The sequence below is a fragment of the Protopterus annectens genome, chromosome 7.part1, assembly GCF_019279795.1.
Source record: "Protopterus annectens isolate FY-2018-M chromosome 7.part1, PAN1.0, whole genome shotgun sequence".
Classification (NCBI taxonomy): domain Eukaryota; kingdom Metazoa; phylum Chordata; order Ceratodontiformes; family Protopteridae; genus Protopterus; species Protopterus annectens.
In genome coordinates this window covers 80,760,071-80,780,099 of record NC_056740.1, presented here as the reverse complement: position 1 = coordinate 80,780,099, position 20,029 = coordinate 80,760,071, and the positions used below count along the sequence as shown (strand labels likewise).

The window sequence follows — 20,029 nt, the reverse complement described above, 5'->3', positions numbered from 1 at the left end:
CAGTTTCTTAACAGTAGAAATGGGGTTTTAGAATCATCCAGTGGGTAATACAATCAAGATCAAGACAGAGGTTAATACAATTTTATTGCAGTATAAGTGTTAGACAATGGTAAACAAGTTGCATTTACATATACAGCAATATACAAATTCCATTTGCATAGGAAAGATGAAAAGCAGTACACTGTTATAAATATAGATAGGATTACATATTTACAGGATAAGGTGGGAGAGCTGGTGAGTCAGGATTTGGTGATAGGCTAGAGATCAGAGAGAGAGAGAGAGAGAGAGAGAGAGAGAGAGAGAGAGAATTACACTGGATGTGAACAAGAACAGAGCCAGGAGGAGTTTAGGTGCTGTTTTACATTGTGCGTAAAGCTAAATGCACAGTTGTCCTGTTTTAATGGGATAGGCAGGGAGTACCACTGTCTAGTTACACAGGATAAGTACAGTGAGGGTCCCGCTATATTATGGGATTTGGATGTTATTAGTAGGCTCTCATTACCTGAGCAAAGGTAATGTGGTAGGGAGCAGTGCTTGAGAATGTTTTGGTGAAGATGGCCTTTCCGCCTAACTTCTTTTGAAAATCACTAAGTCTCAATTCCTTTCCATCTACTTTAGTGAAAACTAATCATATCTAATCCAGTTCTAACCCCCTCAAAATCAGTAAGAGATGAAGATGCTCGTTGTCTCTGAGCCTCCTTATTCTAGTTCAAACCAAATACTATGCACGTGGTGGATGCCAGGCCCAACCAAACTATGAAGAAACAAAATTGGCCAGCAATATTGCAGTCAATTATGCAGCCAAATACCAGATAGTGATTTATCAGACTTTTAATATAGAAAACAAACCGGTTTCGGCAACTCAATGCCTTCTTCAGTGTTATTCAAACAATCAAAATTGTACAGATGAAAAATGCTAATTTATACAAAACATTAGCCAATAAGCATATGGATGTGTTCAAAGGCCTCATGAATAATGTATTTTATATTGTATGAAAGCCAGCTCACAATTTCAAGACAAGTTTAAAATTAAAGAGCATAATGCCCAAAGACAAAAATGCCAAAAGCCAACAGTAGCCAATGTGCCCAGTGAATTATGAGCCATGGAATATTAATTAATACATGATAAGCACCACCAAATTAGTAAAGATAAACATAAGAAATAAATAAACCTGTGTGGGTGCATACTTCATAGCAACATAATATAGAATTCTGTCCGACAACTGTCCTTAATATGTATATCCACTCACATATATATATGTAGACACACCTGTACATAAATGTATAAATATATATATATATATATATAAGACAACTATTAATAGTAATATAAAATATTCAAAAGAATGTGGAAAGGGAGGTTATGTATAGAATTTAATGAGAATTCAGTACATCCCTCTGCTTTAGCTTCATGTGAAATGAAAATGTAACAAGCAAATAGACAAGATGATACCAAAATGATGTTCCATTGTATGTCGGAGTGATGAGTGTTATCAGAAGTACATGTAGCCTTTAACCTTTGCAAGCATTAAAGGTGGTCGTTAAGACCTGGTGAGAAGAGAGCACCTAAAGTAACTATCCAGTACTTTTCTTTATGGTTGAGAATGCCATGCCACCCTTGTGGGTTACTACGATCACCCACAATACGGTCAATAATCATGAACCTGAACTGTGCTTGTGTGTGTTTTAGAACATGTCTATATAATGCATTAGTCTCTCTCTTGTTTTTGATGTCACTACGGTGTTCATTTATTCGTGACCTGAGTGGTCTGGAGGTCTGTCCCACATAAAATGCCCCACAATGACAGGATGCCAGGTACACAACCCAATCACTACTACAGTTTCCAAAGATTTTGCAATCAAAGACCTTGCTGGTGTTGCGACTCGAGAAGTGCATTGACTTAATTATCTGTTTACAGGATCCACAGTGTCCACATGGGTGTGTGCCCAATAATTCATGTCCCATTATCGTAAGTTGTTAGTGGATTGCTCCACCACTACCAATATGTTTATAATGGGAGAGATGGGAACCCAAAGTTTTGCCCTTTCTATATGAGAATTGACATTCTTCACCTAAAACAGATCTAAGTTGTTCATTGGCTAGTAGTATATTCCAGTGTCTGTTAACAATATCCCTAATAACATAATAGTTCCTACCATATGTAGTAATGAATCTGATGGTTGATGTTCCGGAGTTACCAGAAGGGATATTATATTCCAACAATCTATTCCTTTTCATCTGTGCAGATCGTGTCCATGCACTATTAATATCCGAAGGGTTGTATCCCCTGCTGGCAAATCTCTGACTTAAATCTAGGCTAGCAGAGTCATAATCAGATTTGGTGGAACTCAGGCGTTTCATGCGCATAAATTGAGACACCGGGATGTTCCTGATAGTATGGCGTGGGTGCATGCTAGATGCATGCAATAAAGTATTATATTGGGGATATTTGTGGAATACTTTAGTGGCCAAAGTGTGATCTTGGTTCCTTGAGATAGTTACATCCAAAAAGTTGATACTCTGCATATCATAATTAATAGAGAATTCAATTCCCCAGATGTTGCCATTAAGATAGTCCACAAATTCATGCAAATAACCCACATCCGCACGCCATACCATCCAACAATCATCCAGGTACCTATGCCAGATGTCCATTTCAACCAGGTATATATTATGAGATGTGTCATAAATCATGCACTCCTCAAAAAAAGCCATAAAAAGGTCGGCATAAATGGGAGCAAAAGATGCTCCCATGGCCGTACCCTGTAGTTGCCAATAACATTGACCTTGAAAATAAAATACATTTTTATTGAGTACATGTTCTGACATACATATTAATAATGTATTAAATCCTGGTGAGTATAAATTTGCCTTATTCAACCAATATTGTAGGGCTTGTAACCCCGCCCAATGTGGTATACTGGTGTACAAGGCTTTGACATCCAGTGAGCACATTAACCAACCCGGCTCCAATTGTGTATCCTCTATGATTTTCAGAAACTGTGTAGTGTCCTGTAGTCTTGCCCTGATCAAACTCAAAAGGGGTTTGAGATATTGTGTTAGAAAAGCGGACAGGGGTTCAGTTAATGACCCAATGCCAGAAACTATGGGTCTTCACGGAGGTTTAGTTATTGATTTGTGAATCTTGGGTAGTAAGTACATAATCTGCTTACGGGGCTCTTTGACCAATAGCTGTGTAACACATTTTTTGCTGATAATGCCCTCTTCACATGCTAGATCCAAAAAAGAGCCAATTTCATGCTTGAAGTTCGGGGTTGGGTCTATGGACATATTCATGTAACATGTTTTGTCCGATAGTTGGGATAGACCTTCTTGAAGGTAATCACTCATGTTTTGTACAACCACAGCACCGCCCTTATCCGCTGGTAATACCACTATATTAAGATTATTTCGTAGTTGTTGGAGGGCTATGTTCTCATGTTGTGATAAATTATGTTTTAACATAGTATGTCCATAGTTCTGAAAGTGCAAATCCCTGAATACTGACTGCATAAAAATTGACACATGTTTGTTCATAGGGGGCTGGAACTCAGATTTGCCAAATCTGAAATCAGTTGATCTTTGAGATGTATCATCTGCAAAAAATAACTTAAGGTTAAGACTACGGCAAAAGTTCGTAACATCTGTAACTATATGGTATTCATTAGAAAAAAAGCCAGGTATAAAATTAAGCCCTTTATTCAAAAGAGTATATTGATCACCAGACAAATGTACATTGGATAAGTTTAAAACATTTTGGTTGGACTGTTCATCTTTACTTATGTTAGAAAGTTCTGGATTAAGCCCTCCAGAGAATGTTCTAATGGATCTTTTCTTGTGTTTCCTACCTCCTCTGTGTTTCGAACCATTTCTAAAGGGATATTCTTGTTCGTTTTCTTTTTGTATGGTGATCCCCTATCCCCTGAGCTATCATGATCTGTGAGAGAGGAATCCTCTCCTGAAGTACTATTGTTGAACCCATCCCTATTTTTCAGAATTGATCTGGGTCTCTTCCTAGGGCGACCCGAGGTTGGCCCCTGACCAGTATCCGCAAATCTGACTGAGCGATTAAGCTCAAAGGGTCGTCCCCTCTGATAGTCAGAATAATCTCTATGGAATTTTTTAATCTTCCTTTCTTTGATAATTTTTTCGTGGTTTGTCAATTCTCTGGATAGCTTCTTGATGTTGTCCTGAAATTTAGTTGAGGACTCGAATTTTTTGCAGTCAGAACACAATGTTTTGACCTCCTGAATATTTACATCCACCATTCTCTCATAATATTGTAAGAGGACATTCACAAATAACATGGACCCTGTTTGTAGAGCTTCCTTCCAATCACAATTCAACTTGTCATCCGGTCTGCCTACCAATGGTTGGAGCCTTATTCTCAAGCCCCTTGGGGCAATATTTCTATTGGAATATGCTCTGAATAATTTCAAATGCCATATATTGGATCTCAAACTTAACTTACGATAATGGGACATGAATTATTGGGCACACACCCATGTGGACACTGTGGATCCTGTAAACAGATCATTAAGTCAATGCACTTCTCGAGTCGCAACACCAGCAAGGTCTTTGATTGCAAAATCTTTGGAAACTGTAGTAGTGATTGGGTTGTGTACCTGGCATCCTGTCATTGTGGGGCATTTTATGTGGGACAGACCTCCAGACCACTCAGGTCACGAATAAATGAACACCGTAGTGACATCAAAAACAAGAGAGAGACTAATGCATTATATAGACATGTTCTAAAACACACACAAGCACAGTTCAGGTTCATGATTATTGACCGTATTGTGGGTGATCGTAGTAACCCACAAGGGTGGCATGGCATTCTCAACCATAAAGAAAAGTACTGGATAGTTACTTTAGGTGCTCTCTTCTCACCAGGTCTTAACGACCACCTTTAATGCTTGCAAAGGTTAAAGGCTACATGTACTTCTGATAACACTCATCACTCCGACATACAATGGAACATCATTTTGGTATCATCTTGTCTATTTGCTTGTTACATTTTCATTTCACATGAAGCTAAAGCAGAGGGATGTACTGAATTCTCATTAAATTCTATACATAACCTCCCTTTCCACATTCTTTTGAATATTTTATATTACTATTAATAGTTGTCTTATATATATATATATATATATATTTATACATTTATGTACAGGTGTGTCTACACATATATATGTGAGTGGATATACATATTAAGGACAGTTGTCGGACAGAATTCTATATTATGTTGCTATGAAGTATGCACCCACACAGGTTTATTTATTTCTTATGTTTATCTTTACTAATTTGGTGGTGCTTATCATGTATTAATTAATATTCCATGGCTCATAATTCACTGGGCACATTGGCTACTGTTGGCTTTTGGCATTTTTGTCTTTGGGCATTATGCTCTTTAATTTTAAACTTGTCTTGAAATTGTGAGCTGGCTTTCATACAATATAAAATACATTATTCATGAGGCCTTTGAACACATCCATATGCTTATTGGCTAATGTTTTGTATAAATTAGCATTTTTCATCTGTACAATTTTGATTGTTTGAATAACACTGAAGAAGGCATTGAGTTGCCGAAACCGGTTTGTTTTCTATATTAAAAGTCTGATAAATCACTATCTGGTATTTGGCTGCATAATTGACTGCAATATTGCTGGCCAATTTTGTTTCTTCCTCCTTATTCTAGTCTCATTATATCATGATCCAGCCATTCAACCTATAATAGCAGACGGGATACTGGGACCTGGAAAATCATTGCTTTGCACATATAATACTCTTTCTCTCACTTCTTTACTGACATTGATCAACAGAGAGCTCTCCAATTAATTAACGACTGGTTAAAATATAAACTAATATATAAAACAAATTCACTCCATGTCACCTTAGTAGAAAGAGACTTAGTTGCCTATGATCTAATCTAGTCTGGTGGAGTCAAATTATGTGGGTGTTCAGCTACTCAAATTCTATAACCATGTGAGATATTTCACTGGATGCAGTTAAGGACAGACTTGTCAGAAATATTGAAGAATAGTCTTTTCTGACTCTCTTCCATATGCCAAAGTTAGTGACAATAAAATGACAGCTATACTTCAGCCAACTTACCTGCTTTGCATGCAACACAAAAGCTGTAATTAAGCCTAGTTCATCCGCCCCCACTCACTCTGACTTTCCTGACTACATATGACAGTCGGTCAGGCTTTGTACTACATTCAAAAAACTTAGGTCACCCCCTTTGATATAAGATGGGTTTCACCTATCAGATCTATAGTTATACTACACATGCCAAGCCATTTTTCATATCCTTTATCTGTTTTCTTGAAAGAAATCCTGGGCCTATCTAGCTCCAAATTTAATGTCTTATCTTGGTCATTTGATGCATCAACATCCAAGTACTTCTCTTTTTGCTGCATCGCAGATCAGCCAAAAAGCAGAACTTTCCCTTTTGTTAGGCCTTAAAGTCTGACTCTGCATACGGGATGTGTTACTGGCACGAATCTTTATTGTTCTACTCTTTCCTTCCACATAATCTACTTCATTCCTTGACCTTTGAGTGGCAACACTTCTGCCAGCCCATAAAATTAAACACAGGACAGGTTCACATTTAACGTTAAATAGGTTGCTTGTTGAAGGGAATTATACATGACTGAGTGGTTTATATGGTTTACTATGTTTGTAACAAGCTCAAAGCTTGTTAAAATTACTAACCCTAAGTCTCCTGACACATCTTGACAAATTATGTGAATGAATGCCTAGATGGCCTAGGCCCTCGTGGCAAACTGCTGCAGACTTTATGGTAAAAGTTGTGTGACTTTATAGTTTCATAGTTTCATAGTATAGTACTAGGCTGTCTGCCCTGGGGCATTTGTAAGCCTAGCCATAGTGATGTGGCTTTTGCCACCCCATGAAATGGTACAAAAAATGTACAGAATAAATTTAGAATACTGTGCCTCTGTCTAGTAGTGACACAATGAAGGTCCCCTTATATAATAGAATTAGTTTACTGTGCCCCTGTCTAGCAGTGACACAGATGTGACACCTGGGGTAAACGTATGATCTCCCATCCACTCATCAAGATTTCTCTTGAAGAGAGTCAGTGAGGGGCTCTGCCTAATATGAACTGCGATCTTGTTCCAAAGCATGGGAAGCCTCTGAGTTATGAATCTATCCCTCCAGCATGTCCTATTCATACTTGTGCCGAGGTTTAAGTCTTTAGTTCTCATGGTCCTGATGGATTTGGATTTTTTGAGGTGGAGCATGTGCATCAGATCCTAATTGGACATGGCCTTGTACGTCAGGCAGAGATCACCTCTGAGCAGGCGGTATGCTACTGAATAGAGCTGAAGTTTCTTTAGTCTGGCAGAATAAGACATATGTTGGAGACCCTTGATCCTCTTGGTGAGGTACTTTTGTGGTCTCTCCAGCAGTTGCCAATGCCGGGTGAGGTACATACCAAATGGGCCATTGTACTCAATCATGGGTCTGATGAGGGAGGAGTATAGGGGTACAATGACATCCTTGGATCTGGATGTGAATCCCTTCATAATGAGGTGTGCAAGGTAGAATGTTTTTCTAACCACTTTGGCAACGTGGGTGTCAAATGAGAGGTCGCTGTTGACTTGGGTCCCTAAGTCTCTGATTACTTTTTCCGTACTCAGTGGGTTGCTGTCTATGTGATAATTTGTGGGTACTTTGTTTTTCCCAAAGGGGATGACTATACATTTTTTGGCATTTAGTTTAAGGTCGTGACTCCGGCACCAGTTGTCCATTTCTGTGAGGCCTTTTTGTAGGATGTATGTGTCCGCTGGTGTATCGACTATGGCGCCTAGTTTGCAGTCATCTGCGAACTTTGTCAGCCACAACCCTCCCATGTTTGCTTTAACATCTGAGAAATAAATGCCGAACAAGAGGGGTCCCAGGACAGATCCCTGTGGGACACCACTTGTGACTGGCTTTGAGTCTGACATTGCTCCAGTGATTTTAACTTTATGGGTTCTGTCCTTTAGCCAGTTTGCAAAGCATCTAGTGACATAAGGGTTTACGTTTAAGCTGTTGAGCTTATCTATGATGCCTGAGTGGGGTATTGTGTCGAAGGCCTTAGCCAAGTCCAGGTAGGCTGTATGGACTGCTTTGCCCTCATCAATGACTCTAGTGACTGTTTTGAAAAAGTCAACCAGGTTCAAAAGGCAGGATCTGCCCTTTACAAAGCCGAACTGGGTGGGGTCAAGTGTCTGTAGGTCCCCTATGTCTCTGTTTATGAGTTCCATAATGATTCTTTCCATAGCTTTGCAGACCAGGCTGGTTAAGCTTATGGGGCAGTAGTTCCCAGGGTCTGTAGAGGTACCCCTTTGTGGAGTGGGACCACTGTTGCTGTACGCCAGTGTTCAGGTACATATCCTGAAGTAAGGCTAAGGTTAAATAGCATTTTTATGTGTGGGTTTATCTCCTCTTGGAGTTCACGTAACACGCAACCCGGGATACCGTCAGGTCCCATTGATGCTGTGTTTTTAGCTTTGTTTAGGGCGGTTCTCACTTGGACATCTGAGATGACAGGGAGATTACATTCAGCTGGGATAAGTATTTCTTCTTTTGGGGGTGAGGGAGGGGAGAAATTTGCACTGAACCTGTCAGCCAGAATGTTGGCAATATCTGTGGGTTCAGTGTATTTTTTGTTGTTGTGAACTAACTCTGAGCATATCTGAGGGTTTCCGCCCAGGTTTCTAACATAGCTGAAGAAGGCTTTCTGGTTATCTTTAGTGTCCTTAGCGATTTTTCCCTCAAAGTTGGCCTTGGATGTTTTTATGAGAGAATGTAGTTTTCTGCTAATGTTGATCAGAGATGTCTTCCCTTCATGGGATTTTGCTCTGACGTGCAGTAGCTTCCTTCTTTTGTTATACAATTTGTTAATGGCTGAGGTCCACCAGACAGGACACTTGCCTTTGGCATACATCTCTCTCTTTGCTTTTTAGTCATACTGTTCTTCCTTATGACCAGATTTCTGTAATTTTGCTGTCCTTTGACTCACTACACTGGGCTCCATGCTCTTAACAAGGTTCAAACCAGTTTACCTGGAAATCTGGCATAATGCCTTTTTCATACCTGCTTTCATCCATATGGTCATTCCTATAGCAAACAGCAAGTGTAACAACAGTGGGGACAACTCCATACATATTATGCGTATGATGTGTTTTGTGCACTGCATCTGATGTTGGACAAGATTTAGTTTAACATGTGCTGCTTTTATTTTATGTTACTGGGAAAGCACCAAAACAGAATGCCTTTCCTGGCATAATTCTCTCTCATCTAAGACATGACCAAAGCAAACCCTTTTTTGTTATCAGCCTTGATGTATTTTTTCAGGCACTTGAAATGCTTGGGCACACTATCTCTTGAGGACTAGAAAATTGAAATTAAACTAAAGTGGATTTCCCTGAACAATTACAAATAGGAAAAACAGCCTAATAAAATAACAAGCAATGTTTACAGCTCCATTCTCACCCACTTAAAGAACTAAATCAATTACGTATGAATTAATACTAGTTAGGTGCTTACCACCCATATACATTTAGCTGGAATGAGTTGTTTTATATCCTTCACCTGTCAAACATCTTAACTATTGCCTGTCTGGTACCACTGCATTGCTGTCAGCTTTATTTGTATAAAAGGCTGGTCCATGTTCAGGAGTCAAGGCAGGAGAGGGATTTTTATTTTAGCATTATTTGGTCATGCCCTTTTCACATCCAACAGAATGATGTGCAATTTGTCAATAGAGGCATAAAGAGTGCACAGCCATTACAACACTGAGCTACATAGCAGAGTTTCATTGCTGTGTGTTCATTTGTTCTACACAATTGTTATGATTTATGACCTCCTGATACTTTCAATGTCCAAATATGCATTTTATATGAAAAAATGAAGAATATTACATTGAAAATACAACTATGAAAATATCATATGTAGAGACCCTTTATAGGTATCGTTATCCCTATGCCTTAATTGATGGTAGCTCTAATGGATGTAAAAGATCTCATGGCACCTATCCAAATGAATAACAGGAAGTTTCCCAGTGTCCTGGTCAAACTTCCCCTAGTAGTATAAAATGCCACCTCAGGTCTCCCTAAAAAGAGGCCACTAACTCAGTGGGACTAACCTGGTCATGAAAGGATAAATAAATAAAAACAAAAAAATATACATTTTTAGTAAATTCCTTTGTGCTTGGGGTGCTCACAGTATGCTACTGACTACATCAGAAAATGCTTTTACCAGAGATGCTTTGTGCCTGAGGCATAGAGATAACAGATGTCCTTCTATTCTCATGTTACAGTATTCATAACTTTAGGAAGGTCACTGCCTGCAACACCGGACATCCGGCCAGTATACCAAAGTCTTAGGATCGAGGGTATGTGCAACGTTGCATGGCAGAGCCATAAACTGATGTTGGCTATACAGGTGATGTCTGCACGTACCCACTTCAGTACTTTTCTGACTCAATGATCTACAGACCTCTGATTGCCAGCACCGGGAATCAGGTTGCTCATTTGTTTCTGCCATCTGATACAGATAAGTATCCTTTTGGGTTTTTTTGTTTACCTTTCTTCTAGTTTTTCAAATATACTTGTCAGCTAGGAAGGGGAAGTGTGCTTCTGGAAGACCAATTCCACACAAGGACATGCATGATAAGTGTTTGTTTTGTTTAGGTGAAGGTCATGACCATACATCTTGTGACATCTACAAGTTTTTCATGGCAGAGACACTACACAGCCACTTGGCTGTATAAAACTTTACTTAGAAAACCAGAGACTCTGATGTTTGGCATTAGGTATGGAGGGTGGGGTAGGTACCTTTGAGGACCCACCTTGGAAGAAGGATAAAAAAGTTAGGTCTGACACCTTGCTGCACCTCAGGGGTCCAGTGAGACTCTCAAGGCAGATGTTAGCCCAGAGTCCCATCGGACATTGGTTTCACAGCTAGACCTGAGAGCCATGAGTAGAAGCTACTTTGGCGGAAACACAGAGTACATCTACTGAGGTTGATCAGCCATCAGCTCCTGATGGTGACGGGGAACCATGTCTCTTGGCATCAGAGGGGCCTACTCCCTCCTTTCCATCCACCCAGGCATCAGCTCCAAAACCAACTCGTCCTTCTATTCCTCTTAAGAGGAAGCAAAAATTAAAACATAGAGAAAAAGAACCAGCTCCTGGATGGGAAGCCTTTTCCCAAATTCTGTTTACAGCCTTCCAGGCCCTTCAGTCTCAGGTGCCCCAACCAGCCCCTACACCTGTGCAGGCCTTAGAAGAGTCAGAGGAAGAGCTCTCCTCTTCTGATGAATCACTTACTTATTGTTCCTAAATTGAATTTCTCAAGGACTTCAGTACTCCTGAGGAGGAGGACACTATTAGTCCTGAATCCCCAGGAGAAGAATTCTCCTTTGGGGACACCATTTCTCTTATGAGAAACTTCTGAAATGGTAGGCCTCAGATGTTTCTGAAACTAAAAAGAGGTATTTTGAACTACTTCAGATGGACCAGCCTTCCCCATCTGCAATCTCTCCTCTAGTCACAGCCTATCATGATGCCTTTCTGCCTACATCTCAGGCCCCTGATTCTCAGCCTCCAGCTTCCAAACATCCAGATAGGTTTTATAAAGTTCCTCAGGATACACGGTTCTTGTTCAAAAACCCCCTGCAGACCCAGCTGTCATAGCAGTGTCAGCAGACAAATCCTCCAGACAGCTGCCTTCCACCTCTCTGTTTCTGACAGATAAGGACAGCAAGTTTATGGATAGGCTAGGAAATAAAATTTATATTTCCTCCTCACTACCCATCTGAGCTCTAAATTTTCAAACACACATGCTTAGGTTTGTTTTAGGTACCCTATTAAAAGCCTCTGCACTGATGCCAGATGTGCAGATGCTCCTCCTAAGTCACAACTTTCCAGCCTGCTCTCTACTGACTCTCAGGTGACCAGGCACTCCGTCAAGTGCAGTTATGATGCAGTAGAAGCATCTTCCAAATCTGCAGCCTCAGGTTTTGTCCTGAAAAGATACTCCTGGGTGAGGATCCAGCCCCTTCCCATGGATGTATAAACCAAATTGCTGGATGAGCCACTTGATAATAAGGCCCTTTTTGGTACAGCTTCAGCAGAGCTCTAAAATCTCTAGAAGAAAAGGGCAAGGAGCTACAAAATTTAAAACATTTGCTAGTCTCACCTATTCTTAGAGACCATGGGAACTACCCTCAAAGGATAAGGGACAAACACAATCTAGGAAAGACTCCACTCCTAGACCATCCTCCTTTTCAACCTCTTATTCCTTTCAGAGACAGCCTGAACCTGACAGAGTTCCTCCACTGTGACTCAAATCTGTTATGTACTTCCACCCCCCTGTCTCTCCACCTCACCTTTTCCCTACCCTCCTGGTGGAAGATCATCTCAGAGGTTTGGGTCCTGTCCATCATCCAAAAAAGTTATTTCATGACTTGGTGGCCAGTTCCTCCTTTCCAGGAGGTACCCCCAACCCCCTTCAAGTCAGCTTAATTTCTTTCCTCCAATTTTGTATCAGCTCCTAGCTCAGGGCACCATAGAAAGAGCATCTCCAAATCAGACAAGCAAGGGATTTTACTCCAGGATGTTTTTGTTCCCAAGAAAAAGATGGTCCTTGAAGACCAATTTTGGATTTGTTGGTCCTCAATCTATTTCTCAAGATACCTATCTTCAAAATGCTCTCCTTGCATCATTGCCTACCCCTCATCCTCCACTAAGCTTTCATAGTATCCCTGGATCTGATAGATGCCTACCTTCATATCCCCATTCATCCCTGCTTCAGGAAATTACTACATTTCTCAGTGGGTTCCTTGCATTTTCAATTTTCTGCATTGCCATTTGGGCTCTCTACAGCTCCCAGAGTATTCACAAAGTGACTAGCTCCAGTTATTGCCCACTGCAAAATGCAGGGCATACAAATATAGCCATACCTGAATGACCTGTTAATCCTTCACCAGGACTGCCACACCCTTTACCATCACCTACACATGGTGTCCAAAACCTAACAGACCTAAGTTATACTGTGAACCAGCAAAAGTCTCCCCTGACACCTACCCAAGACCTGGTCTTCTTAGGGTGCAGGATAAAAGCCGACAAGATGACAGCCTTCATCCCCTGCCAGAAGGTAGAAGCCCTCAACCACTGCCTTCAAACACTTCTCTCTCTCTCCAAACCATATCAGTCAGGGAATTCCTGAGAGTCCCAGGCCACATGGCATCCTTGATACCTGTGCTTCCCTTGGCAAGGCTGCATATGAGAATGTTCCAATGGGTCCTGTGGAATCTGTGGAACCAACATTCCCACCCACTGGATATTCCCCTCCCTCTTCTCCCATGCCTGAAAAAAGAGCTGCAATGGTGGATGGCATCCATCAAGCTCAGTCAGGGTATACCTTTGCAGATCCCATCACCCTTATAACACATCTACACAGATGCTTCAGACCTGGGTTGAGTTTTGCAAAACAACAACAACCAGAACAAAGTTCAGGGAGAGTGGTCCTCCCTCAGACAAAGGGATCATATCAGTATCAAAGAGATGAGGGCCCTTCTCTTTGCATTACAAAAATTCCACCAAGATGTCCTACCAGGCACCTTCAATGTAGTCACAGACAATATGACTGCCCTGTGGTATATCACCAAGCATGGGGGGGACAAGGTCCTACCCACTTTGCAGCTTGGCAATTCAGATTTTGTCCCTAGCAGCAAAACTATACATTCACCTGCAAGCAGTGCACATTCTTTCTGCAGAGAATGTGATGGCGGACAGTCTCAGCAGAACCTCTGCACCCTCTCATGAATGGATGCTTCACAGGGAGGTGTTCTTGGATCTTATTCACAAGTGGGGTATTCCTCAGGCAGATCTGTTTGCCTCCTCCCAGAACAGGCAGATGTCTCTGTTTTGCACAAGAGGCCCACATCCACAGGCTTGGAAGGTGGACACCTTCACTTTTTCTTGGGTGGGGATGTATCTTTATTCCCCCCCCCCTTCACACTGATTCAAAAAGTCCTTCTGAAGATCCAGAGAGACAAATCAAAATACCTGTTAGTGACCCCCTTTTGGCCAAGACAGAATTGTTTTCCCCTTCTTCACCTACTTGCCAAGGGCAATCACCACAGGTTACCCCACTGATTCATGCAAGACAGGAGATCCCTCATCTACCCTAAGGTGCTCAACCTCAGACCCACCCTATGAATGATAGAGTTCTGATCCCCTTAAAAAGTGTAGACACCCCTGTTAAAATGCCAGGTTTTTGTGATATTAAAAAATGAGACCACAGTAAATTATTTCAAAACTTTTCCCACATTTAATGTGACCTATAACCTGTAGAATTCAATTGAAAAACAAATAAATCTGTTAGGGGAAAAATATAAAAAATAAAAAACATACAATAGGCTGATTGCATAAGTGTGCACACCTTTAAACTAATACTTTGTTGAAGCACCTTTTGATTTAATTACAACATTCAGTTTTCTTGGGTACACACCTGCCATCAATTAAAGATACTCTGATTAACCCCAAATAAAGTTCAGCTGTCCTAGTAGGATTTTCCTGACATTTACTAAGTTACCTGCTACAGCAAAAGCCATGGTTCGCAGAGAGCTTACAAAGCATCAAAGGGATCTCATTGTTGAAAGGTATTAGTTAGGAAAAGGGTACAATAAAACTTCCACAGCATTGGATATACCATGGAACACAGTGAAGACAGTCAACAAAAAGTGGAAAAAACATGGGACAACAGTGATGTTACAAAGAACTGGACGTCCCTCCAAAATTGATGAAAAGACAGGATGAAAACTGGTCAGGGAGGCTGCCAAGTGATCTATATCAACACTGAAGGAGCTGCAGGAATTTCTGGCAAGTACTGGTTGTGTACTACATGCGACAAAGATCTCCCATATTCTCTATATGTGTGGACTATGGGGTAGGGTTGCAAGACAGAAGTCTTTTCTTACACAGAAAAACATCCAGGCCTGGCTAAAATTTGCAAAACAATACATCAAGTCTCCCAAAAGCATGTGGGAAAATGTGTTATAGTCTGTGAGACTAAGGTTGAACTTTTTGGCCACAATTCCAAAAGAAACATTTGGCACAAAAACACTTTGCATCACCAAAAGAACACCATACCCACAGTGAAGCATGGTGGTGGCAATATAATGCTTTGGGGTTGCTTTTCTTCAGCTGGAACTGCGGCTTTAGTCAAGGTGGAGGAAATTATGAACAGTTCCATATGCCAGTCACTTTTAGCCCAAAACTTTCAGGCATCTGCTAGAAAGCTGAAGATGAAGAGTAATTTCACCTTTCACCAGAAGAAAATTAAACTTTTGGAATGGCCCAGCCAGAGCCCAGACCTAAATCCAATAGAAAATCTATGGGGTGACCTGAAGAGGGCTGTGCACAAGAGATGCCCTCGCAATGTGACAGATTTGGAGTGCTTTTGCAAGGAAGAGTGGGCAAATATTGTCAAGTCAAGATGTGCCATGCTGATAGACTCCTATCCAAGAAGACTGAATGCTGTAATTAAATCAAAAGGTGCTTCAGCAAAGTATTAGTTTAAGGGTGTGCACACTTATGCAACCAGCTTCTTGTAAGTTTTTTATTTTTTATATTTTCCCCTAACAGATTTGTTTGTTTTTTCAATTGAATTGTACAGTTTATAGGTCACATTGAAGGTGGGAAAAGTTTTGAAATTATTTATTGTGGTCTCTTTTTTATATATCACAAAAACCTGGCATTTTAACAGGGGTGTGTACACGTTTTATATCCACTGTACATTCAGAGGACATACTCAATGTCCTGCAGGAGGCCAGGAAACTTAGTACCAGGAGAAATTATGTATCAAAATGGAAAAGATTCTCCAGGTGGTGTCTCAAGAAAAACAGGACCCTTTTCTTATTCCAGTACCCATGGTCCTTTTTTACTTGTGTGAGATTCTACATTCTGGACTGACTTACTCTTCTGTTAAGGTACACTTGTTGGCCATCTTCACATGTCTTCCCTTAGTACCTCATTTGGCATCCAGGTTAGAGGTAAAACTTTTCTTAAAAGGGGTCCTCCATATCAGACCCCCTCTTAAACCTATATCTCCTTCATGTGACCTTAATTTTGTCCTTGAAAAACTCACACTACCTCCATTTGAACCAGCACACTCAGCATCACTTAAGCTATGTACTTGGAAAACAGTACTACTGGTAGCCCTCACATCCGCCAGGAGGAGGGTCTCAAATCCAACCTCTAATAGCCACCCCTCCTACCTTATCTTCCACATGGACAGGATCTCCCTCAGGACTAACCCTTCCTTCATGCCTAAAGTGGTTAATGAGCTGTCCTTGACTCAGACCATCAATCTTCCTGTTTTCTTCCCTCAACCTCAAAACCCCTCTGAAAGAACTTTACATTCCTTGGATGTTCATAGACAACTAGGGTATTACCTGGACAAGACCAAAGCCATTGGAAAGTGTGACGAGCTGTTTGTCTCCTTTCACCCAAGGGCCTTGGGGAAGGCACTATCTAAACAGACTGTAGCATCATGGATTTCTAAATCAATCTCTTCTTCTTATTCTTTTCATGGAAAAAAAGTAACTGCCAATGTGAGAGCTTATTGTAATAGGACAGCTGCTTCTTCAACAGCCGTTTTAAGGGGGGTTGACAACACTTCCATTCTGGAGGAGGCCACCTAGTCCTCAGTACATACCTTTACCAAGCATTACAAACTAGATTTGATTTCTAGAGCCAGAGCTGGGTTTGCTAGGTCAATTTTACAGGGTCTCATAGACCCAGCCTCTCAACCTACCTCCCAGGCTCATACCTAAAGCTTTGGTGCTCTCCCTACAGTTATCAATACTGCAACATGAGAATAGAAGGAGATAGATTAGTTGTGTAAGAACTTACCATAACCTTAGATCAGTAGTCACACTACCTGGAGAAACAAAGTTCATATTCGTATAACAGCACCTGAAGACATTAACGTTCAGCATACTTGACAAATTCATATGACAAGATGGGGACCATGTCTGCCTATAAAGTTGGATGCCTGTGGACAGTTGATTGTTCTAAGCTGCTGGCAAGCTCTCCAACAAAATGTATCGTTTTGGAGAAGGTTGATTAAGACACTAGTTTGGTCTCCCTCCAAATAAATAAATAAATTAAATAAATGGTGGTTCAATACAATAGCATAATCAATATCCCATGTATTCCATTTAAACACCTCAACAAATAAAACATTGATCGACATTCTCCAGCTTTGGAAAAAAAATGAAAGTAACATCTTAGTGCAAATTATAGCCATATCAGGCTTTACACTAACTAACTAGATGCCTAATTACCTGACACAGTTTCTATGCCTACACATATTCTTAAACGAAGTATGAGTTTGCAGATAAAAATTCAAGATATTTATCAGTGATTAAATGCAAACACTCAAACAGTGAATACCAGCCTGTGTTTAAATATATGCCTAATTTTGTTTTGACAGAAGTTCGACAGGGGTCACACAAGAGGTTCTTAGAAAAATCAAAGGAATGTGCTCTGTTTCATAAAACCAATTTCTGCATCCTGGCAAAGTGACCTCGGATGGTATTTCTTTAATTAACTTGCACATCTGTGTCTGACACAGGGATTTTTCCTGTTTCAAATTACTTATTAACTGTAGAGCAAAAATCAAGCTACTCTTTAAAAAATTGGGCCAGTCTATAGATAATAAGTAGGGTTTTGAGTGCATGTTAAAATAATTCCCTGAAATTAATTAGCTGATGATTAGGATGTAAGCGTATCTTCGGTGAAGAATGTAATATCTTATAATTCTGGATTATTTTTATGCATTTCAAAGAATGCAAATAATCAGATTGTCAGGTTGCTCTTGTGGGCTTGCAGCATCTCATTAATGCAGTTTAAATGGCTAATGGTAGCGTCACGAACAGAAGCCATTATTACAGCATGGTCTCCACAGCACATAAAGTTCCGCATGTATTTGCTCTGCCCTCCATAGATACCTCTAAACTTCTTAGATCAACAAATGTGGACAAAGCCTTAAATAACAAGGGACAAAGGCTCTAAAATAGGGACTGATTGTAAACATTGTTCTTACAAATTTAGAAGGCTGCTAGTACAACAAGAAATGTGGTAACATGCATTATCTGAAGGATATGAAATCTGAAACTCAAATGCCTATCATTATTTAGTGACTTCACTTTTCTGTGACTTGCCAGAAAACCACAAATTTTAAGAAAAACAGACCAAAAATGTTAGGCAAAAATCTGGACATTTTGTGAAAATCTGAACAGTTGAGACATATTCCTTTGTAGTATGTATGAATAGATGAAAGTCTGGTCGCTCAATACTACTTTAGCGACTGGATTTTTTTTCTACTCATATATGCTGGATTTCCAATGGGTCTGTCCAGTCAGCATGCTCATTTTTGAGTAATAATGACCTATCATTGTATAACTACATATAGAGAACTACTATGCCCCAAGAAATGATATGTATATGAGCCCAACCACAATATGATCAAAAAACTATAGCAAGATGTATCATTCTACTGAAGAGAAAAACAATATAATTTCAGAAGTCATCTGCTCCTTCAAATGGAAGCTGGATTTACTAACTAGCATTCTCACCTCATAGAAAATAATTACATCATCACTGCTTTTGTTCATGAAAGATGGAGGTGAAAGAGTCAGTGTTTGTCTTATGCCACTGTATGCTTTGTCCTCCAAGGGAAGTAGGAATAAAAGCAGGCATAGTTTTCTAGATAAAGTCATCCATAAGGAGACACTACTTTAATGTTAGCACAGTATAAATAACCATTGCGCCTCCATTTGCATATGCAATACAAGCTACCTGGATCAGCTAATAACACTCAAATAGAAGTGACATACCTTGAGGATGGAATTCAATGAATGATACAGTTTACACTTAATACAAGAAGGCATACCAAAAAAATAGTCCTTATTTCCTCTTTCAAACACGCTGCCAGTTTGTTAAACTGGTGTCACATGTTCAGTTTTGCTGTTCTCAGATTATGCCATATTAAAAAAAAAACAATATGACATGTCTTCTTTTTGGCACTGACACAGATGAGTCTATTCAACTGTAAAAAGTGTTTACACACATCAAAGTACTTTCACCCCTTCAGGCAGTTCTGAAATCATTTACTCTATCATCTGGAAACAATACTAGCACAGTCATGAGTGGCTGCTACTTGGTATTAAAAGAAAAATGGCAAAAACTATTTCAGTGAAAAAGAAACTTGATGGACACATTTGTCTGGGAATATGTTACTTAGTTAAAGGTCTGTTAATGAATAAGGATGTACAAAAATCACAAGAGGGGCAGAGAATAAAGCCACCTGCACTTTTTTTCTCCATTTTGTTAAATTGTTTCCCCTACTTACTTTATATCACCTGACTGCGGTGGTGGTGCTGCGGTAGCGTTGTCGCCTCATAGCAAGACGTTGTCCCGTTCGATTCTCAGCTAGAGCGTCTTCTGTGTGGAGGCATACGTGAATGGGGCGTGCCTTCTTTGAAGATTGTGCATCAGGGCTGGTAACCAGGTATGTAAAAATCCACTACCAATCATTAGCGGACCGGAGTTCTGCTGTGGCGACCCCTAACCGGGAAAAGCCGAAAGACACATACAAACTTTATATCACCTGAAAATCAAAGGGCAAAAATATTTTCTAACTGACAGTGTATCAGTTTGGAAAATTCACCAAAGATTGTTAAGCAGCTTATAGACAGGTCTACATTTTGAAGTATATATATATATATATATATATATATATATATATATATATATATATGGGTCTACTTTATTTCATTGAAAACACTTTTGGTTGAAAGTCAGTTTCTGCAGCACACTTCACTGAAAGATCACTTCATTGAAAACTCATTTCACTGAAACTCATTTTACTGAAAGTTATACATGGCCTTTTCCCCACTGTAGTGCAACCCTGGAGTTAGAATATTAAGTAATGGGGGGG

The 20,029-nt window shown here is 40.1% G+C and overlaps 1 protein-coding gene across 1 annotated transcript in view; it reads right to left on the bottom strand.

Annotated features, from left to right (window-relative positions):
- LOC122807556 (thrombospondin type-1 domain-containing protein 4-like) overlaps positions 1–20,029 on the bottom strand; it is a 1,503,485-nt gene that overhangs the window by 138,321 nt on the left and 1,345,135 nt on the right. The gene's annotated exons all lie outside the window — the stretch shown is intronic.